We start from the raw sequence: 7,534 nt of genomic DNA, 5'->3' as shown, positions 1-7,534 counted from the left end.
AGCCTTGTAGGTGGTGACACTATGAAAAAAAAGAAAAAGGAGGACGAACGGAATTAGCTGGTAGCCGAAGGTTTTTTTCGCCTACGAGAAGTGAGTTTTTTTTTTTAATTTTACTGTGACGGATGCTGGTTCCGTGCAGCAATAAGCTGGTGCAGGATTTTGAGATAAGTTCGTGCAGGATTGCACCAGTTTTGGTCAAAAGTAACGAGTAACGAGTAACGAAATTTGAGAGCCGATACCGTAAAAAAGTAACGGAAATACTTTACTCGTTAGTTATTCAGAATACTAACGAGTACGTTACTGCGTTAGCGAAAAATGTAACGCGTTACAAGTAACGTCGTTACTAGTAACGCGTTACCTCCAATAATGCTAAAAAAAATTGGAGTGTAGCGTAGTGGTTAAGACGTCTGCCTCGTAAGCAAACAGTCTTGATGCGGGCGCACGTTTTTTTTTTTTTTTTTTTTTTTTTTTTATGTGGGCCGATTTTGGAGGAAGTGCAACCGATGTGAGCACGGACGCCAGGCAAGGCTAGACCCTAAGGAGCTTTGCCCCTAAAAGTGTGTTGGGGGGGGGGGGGGGGGGGGGGGGGACCCGTGTAGTCTGCGTAACGTGGAGCGTCAGGAGGGGGAAGGTAACGTAGTCGTAGCTGTGTGAGGCATTGGGTGTCTGTTAGGTTAGTGGCGCGGAGAAGTTTATGAATGCCCTTGGCCCTGTCCGATTTGGCTTGACCAGGCCGTATGAGATCATTGAGATGACGGAGTAGGGACCACGTTCGTGTGGTACCGAGTGTGCCATTGAGCTTGTCACATAGCGTGTGCCAGTTTTCACCAGTGAGCTTGGCAGCATAGACTGCAGCATCAACAGTAAGTTGGGCAATGGCAATGCGTAGTTTTAGCTTCTTGTTGTGGCGTTGACGTCGCCACCGTTGTGTTAGGCTACGACATGCTTCCCCTAGACGGAGTGCGTAGGTGTCTATATCCGTTGCACCTGGAGTGGTAGAAAGGGTGCGCGTGTGTCGGTTTAGCCGGGTTTGCAGTGTTTGCACCCAATCGGTCAGTGTGTCGGGGGAGGTATAAGAGGAGGACGATGCGCAAAAAGCAGGCCAGCGTGTGATACGGATATGGCGTGCTTCCCCTGTGACCCCCATAAGACTCTGGAGGTCTTTGATGAAATACTGGTTCTTCGCTCTTTTCAATTCTGTCTTGTATACTAGCTCGGCTTCACCGTACTTTCCCGATGCAGAAGGAGACAACGATGATATGGCTATTTTATATAGTCTCTGTAAACAAAAAATGGCGGAGACTCGCCATTTGATGCTTCTCCTATCGCACGGTGACTCTCATGTGCATTTCGGCGGAAACCGGAAGTCGACATATACTTCGTTTTACGCCTAGGTCACAACGCTGACGAAACTGCTGGCACCAGCACGAGCTTCGACGGAGCTCTTTATTTGCATATGTTATTGTACAAATAGACACAATATGAAACCACGCGCTAGCGCCAGTTACTTCGACAACGTTGCACAGTCTGAAACGATATCACTCCATCCCCTGACCAGTGCCATTTTCAGCATTAGAGCGCATGGCACGTACCTTGCCCGCTTTCCGAAGCGACAAAGATGCAAGTGTTGGTCTGTCAAGATTTCAACCTAGGCCGAGATCTTGTAAAAATTAAATTAGCGTTAAAAAAAGAAAATCAAAACGGGAGGAAGAGATGAAAGCGCTCAACGACGTCACTAGGCCCAGCTTTAATTGAAAGAATAGTAGGTTGGCGCAAAAGGTAGCAGCTTCTGCCTCTCTACTCAATGTCATCCACTATTCAGAGCGAACGCAGGATTCTCATCTTCTATTGGCGCAGAGTCTGGCATTCGAATTCGGGACACTGCGCGATGAGCGGACGACGCTACTGTTTGCTCCATTTGGAGGGAGACAGCGGTTAGAGACAAAGATGGCTAGCCTTTGAACCGACCCACTCCTTCCAATCAGAGCTTGCAGCTCTGACGTCGCCGCATGCTATCGTCTTCTCCCCTTCAGGTTATCTCCGTATAAGAATGCTTCGATGAAATGAAGCAAGACTTGCATGGCGCCCTGGGCTGAGAGGTTCCACCAGAGAAAGATGGACCTATCCGACTTGAAGGGCAGTTTACGATTTATGCCATCGGTTCACGCATTGAAATTACACGTTTTGATCACCCTGCACTCTAATAAAAAGGGTGTCATGGGGTACACCCAGAGGGGCCCGGTGTAAGTGCTTGTTACACATACTCCACCCTTTTGGGGGAATGCTTGTACACCCCAAATATGGGAGTATGTGTACATCCGTTTGTTTGTCATCATTCGCTGCGCTGATTTTGTCGATTGCAGAGATTGGCTCTTCGAGTGTTTTGCGGGCAAGTAGACGCGCAGGCATTTCTTAGAGTGATGTATTGCCAAGTGAATCGCATGCACTCTAAAAAAAGTCTGTGCGTCTACTTTCGCGCACAAAACTCGGAGAGCCAATCACCGTAACTTACGGAGTAACTTTAGCGAATGACGATGCCGAAACATATGTTTCGACCGAAAAACGCAGTCTGAGTTGTGACATTAAGCAATGCAAAACGTCACGCTTGCATTGCTTAATGCCACAACTCAGACTGCGTTTTTTGGTCTAAAGATATGTTTCGGCATTGTCATTCGCTGAGCTGCCTCCGTAAGTTGCGGTGATTGGCTCTCCGAGTGTTGTGCGGGAAAACAGACTTACGGGCTTTTTTTTTTAGAGTGCGACACTTCTGTTGTCGACGCACTCACCAAGGACACGCTACCGAGTTAGCGACGACGTGTTTGAAATTACGAAATTTTTGCAAGAGTCATTCTGGGCAGGGTTTGCAGCTCTCTTTTTTGCGCGCAACTTTTAAATCGGACGAACAAATCAGAACATTGATTAATTATTATCTCCAAGACCTCTACCTTTTCGCAAATTCCCTATATTGTATTGGTCTCTAACAGTACTGGGCATCAATATTGTAATCCTGCATATCCCCATAAACCAATATTTAAAAACAAAAGTTAATTAACAACTTTTAGTTATTTAGTTGAGACTCATGGACGATTATTGCTTCATTCAATGTCCACCGAGCCTAATCACTCAACGATGACAAGAAAACTTGTCGAACTCTCACCTACTTTTCAGGAATAGGTATATATATTCGAATTAAAATCAAACACCCTGTATGTATAGCGATACAGGGGCGCCCCATGACGCAGCCGTTGAGTGCTCGGGATTAAAGTCCCTCGATATTTTTTCACTGCGTTTTACAAGTACCGTCATTCTTTGCCGGGCCGACATCTGTTTCTATTGGAGGAGAGCGATGTCACGTGATTTCCGGAATCGTCGCCACTTCCGTCCGCCATTTGCTTCCAAGCTGCTCGGCTGCTCCGTCCGTTCGCGTGTTTCGTGATACTCGCCGACGACTTTAGCTCGACGTCCTGGTGTTTCTGGACCGTAATGAGGCAAGTGAAGTAGTAAGCGTTTGTTTTAGATGACGGGGTGTTGCGCTTTTGGGTGCAGCCAGAGTTCTGGTAGTGGAAAAAAGTTGTTCGCCGTTCCGCTTCGGAAAGCCGATCTGAAGAGGCAGAAGGCATGGCTCCACATGATTGGGAGGAAAAACTTCGTCCCTACCAGAAGCAGCAAGCTTTGTGAGGTGAGCATTTCTGGGCTAGTTACCTCTTCCACACACGTTCACATAGGTACACATGCAATGTTTTTTCTTACGCGCCTGACTGCCGAACTCCGTCTCAGCTGAAATGCGGCCTCGGTGCTCTGCCGTTTAAGCCCGTTGTTTTTCACTCAAAAACCCGGTTGTTCGCCGGCAAAGTTTTTCGCGTAGTCTGAGTTTTTAAGGGACACGATATGAATAGATGAAGCCGCCGATTGGCCGCTTCAGCTGTGTCTCGCAGTGAACCTCTAGGAAACACGAAAAGCTACTACCGAGAATATTGTCACGGATGACAAGTGACGAGGCGGCGAAGGACTGAGTAAACTGAACGTTTAATGGGGCGAACTTGTGCCCAAAAATAAAAGGTGCGCGCGGCAATATGAGCCGAAAACGCCTTTCATGCTTGTTTGGCTTCCCACCTGTTTTTGAGAGAGCTGTGGTCCGAACTAGGAATAGAAAGCGAAGTTGAGGAATAACGGAGCTTGTCGGAGTCGCAGAAAAAGGTTGGATCGGGTGTTCCAGCTCGTACCAAATTATCCCTTCCCACCGCGCTAGCAGTTTTGAAGACGAATTTTTTATTCCGATAGAGAAAAAAGCGGCGATCACTCTTCTGTACTAACAGTGTGACGCTCTCTACCTACAAACAAAGTCGAATTTTTAGTGTTTTCAGTGCACTGTCCCGTGAATTGCATGTTAGCCCTGTTCATTCTCGACAGGACCATTTTTCACCGGATCAGTTTGAACCTCGGATCTGGCAGAGCCATGGCATCAAAAAACCTAAACCAGACGCTGTCACAGCAACTTTAGTCATAGGCTGCCAAAGCCAGTTCGATGACCACCGCGAGAAAGGGGAATGGGAAACATCCAAGGTAAGTTGACACAGTCAGAGATGGTGAATTTGGAGTCACTTGGTTGCTAGAGTTGGTATTAAAATGCTACCTATTTTAAGCAGGGGAGCCAATGCAGGAGGAAGACAGCGTCCAGACGCTTCCATCTCTGCATTCAACTGCTGCTCTCACAGGTGTCGTATTTCCTCCTTCACAGATTATTGAGAATGTGCTTGTCCAAGGTGATGAATTAATGCAAGTAGCATTGAACTGCATACTGACAAAGTTTACAATTTCAGCACGAGCCTTGCCCTCGCACACAGAGGCACAATCCAGCAAAGTGCAAAACTGCGACCAGGAGTCTGTGCCTCAGGCGGGCCCCCCAGTTGGTGAGTCACACGCAATTCCAGCATTTAGTAGCCGGGCACATGCAGCGACATGCAGTCACAATCATCCTTAACTCGAGCGTGTGCCAGGCATACTCTGGGCTAATTCTTCAGTTCCTTCTTTTTCGGCTTGTATTTGCCCATCCCAAATGTAGTATGTGCTTTCTTGGGCATTCCTGCTACAATTGACTATCCTGCCACACGTATATGTGCAGTATGTATCGAGGACATCATAAGAAAGTATTGTAATTTATGTCAGCATGCTCTTCTGTGCTTTGGGTAAGTGTTGATTTGCAACATACATGCGTCCCTGCCAGGGGCGGATGCAGGAATTTCCTGAGGGGGGGGGGGGGGGGGGGTCAGGTGTTGGTCAGCGTACCATATGTTTAGGAACCCCCTCCCCTTCGTTTCACGTCCTAAATTTTACACATGCAAAAATCAAAAGGGGGGTCAGGACATCCGGACCCCCCCTCTAAATCCGCCCCTGCTCCCTGCTGTAATGGACAGCGCGAGTGGAATTTAACTGCCTGCTGATGAAATTCGCGGCTTCAGCACGAGCCTTGCCCATACTTACAGCCGCCCACTCCAGCGAGATGCAAAGCTGCGACTGGGAGTTTGTGCCCAATGCGGATGCTGCAGTTGGTGAGTAACATGATGGCCAGACACAAATGCTGCATGACATTGTTAGTGCGAGTACAACTGCGGCACTCTTTGCATTTTACTTTGAATTAGTAAATGCTGGCACCAAATAATAGGGTGCAACTTCGTGCCCGATATGAACATTTTTCATCCCTTATTTGCATTAACAGTGTCGCACTATGTTAGGTCAGAACCATCCTTAACACCAGTGGGGTGAGGCGTACGGAATTCATGCCATAAACCGATCTCACCAGCCAGTTTGACTATGCGCCACCGCTGTCGCAATGCATTGAGGGAACTTCAGTCTTTCTGCACGTGCCCGAAACACTGGAACTCTGCGCGTGAGACAGCACAAGCCGTTTCGGGCACCACCGTCTACCTATTGTGAACTAAAGTTATGGCGGCTTCACGCATGCGCCGAACGCTTGGTGAGGTGGGTCTATTGGTGGCAGGACGACAACAATTTCTTTCTTTTTGTCTCTATTGGTCCCTCTCAAAACAAATGCATTTCTGTGACCATTGACTACTCTGCCATACAAATGTCTGCTGCATGCACCATATTGTGGGGTTTCATTTTGTGCCTACAAAATGTACAGGTTCACTGCAAGTCTCGGTACAAAAATCGAAAATGGCAGGCTCCATCCTAATAAGAACTGTTGGTCAGCGCTCTGTGCTTAAACAAAGTAAGTCAATGCCAAAAGGTGCAATATTGCTTTTGCATGAAATTACACACAGAACATATAAGAGCTTTATGCCCATTCTCGATTAATGCTGCAGGGAGCAGCTGCCTCCACAATTATGAGCATTCCTTATAAAAGTACAAATGACAGCCGTGTGTAGAAGTGAACGACAGGACTGACGCTGACTGTTCTCTTTGCTCGATACTCAGGAGCGGTTCCCTCATTCCTCGCAGCAGGCTCCTCTGTCCAGCCATGTACACCGCAGGGGACGACTGCCTCGAAGAGTAAGACATTTCTCTGAACGAATGACAGTCGTGTGTAGAAGTGAACGACAGGACTGACGCTGGCTGTGCTCTTTGCTCGCTACTCAGGAGCGGTTCCCTCATTCCTGGCAGCAGGCTCCCTCTTCCAGCCAGGTACACCGCAGGGGACGAGTGCCTCGAAGGGTAAGGCATTTCCCTGAACGAATGACAGTCGTGTGTAGAAGTGAACGGTAGGACTGATGCTGGCTGTGCTTTTTGCTCACTACTCAGGTGCGGTTCCCTCATTCCTGGCAGCAGGCTCCTCCGTCCAGTCATGTACACCTCCCCTGGGTCCAATAGGTCAATCAATTCCTGGTGCTCCCCTTCTTCGTCATCGGTTGCCCAGATTCCTCGCCAGAAAGTAATCACCTGATCCACATCAATGTTCTCGTCCATCTCCTTCTGGTCTTCGTCAAGTTTCCGGTAGAAGGCAGAACGATTGAGCTCGAACAGCTTGTTCGTTCTCCGATACTCAATCCGGTTTGCCGCAGTGATCGGTTTTTTGTGAAAGACTGCCCTTTCCTCTTCGATCTGCGTCCTCAAGCTTCTTCAACTGGTCCTTGCTGTTAGAGTGGTACTGGTTGGCTTTGCAAATTCGTTTTAATGCTCTCGAGGGAGCCTTGTTCTGTTTGACTGGTGACAATTTGCAGCTGTTGACTAAGCTCCTTTATCTTTATTTTAATGGCCTCCTTCCAGTTCACCTTCCTTTTGTCACCTCCTCATATGTCAGCTGGCAAGCGCAGATCAAATCATTCAGCTCTGCTAGAATATTCACCTCCTTTTCCAGCTCAATCCCGATGACCTGATAGTTTACTTCCTGGCTGTATACCTTTCTTGTTCTCTTTCGTTCAGTTTGGGGATTAAGGGCCAGCTCAATGTTACTGGCCAGCAGATTCTTTATATTGGTGTACAGTTGGCTGTTTGTTATGGTCGCTGGCAACGGCCATTCTCTTTCTTGGGCCACCTGACCACTGCCCGATTGAGTAGGCTGTTGTTAATTCTTGCA

General features: G+C 47.9%; 1 pseudogene; it reads left to right on the top strand.

Annotated features, from left to right (window-relative positions):
- The first annotated feature begins 3,517 nt into the window (after positions 1-3,517).
- Positions 3,518-6,484, top strand: LOC120836778 (annotated as a pseudogene).
- Positions 6,485-7,534: the final 1,050 nt, after the last annotated feature.

The sequence above is a fragment of the Ixodes scapularis genome, unplaced genomic scaffold (genome assembly GCF_016920785.2).
Source record: "Ixodes scapularis isolate PalLabHiFi unplaced genomic scaffold, ASM1692078v2 PGA_scaffold7__128_contigs__length_106722199, whole genome shotgun sequence".
Taxonomy (NCBI): Eukaryota; Metazoa; Arthropoda; class Arachnida; order Ixodida; family Ixodidae; genus Ixodes; species Ixodes scapularis.
This window is presented reverse-complemented; position numbering and strand designations above follow the sequence as displayed.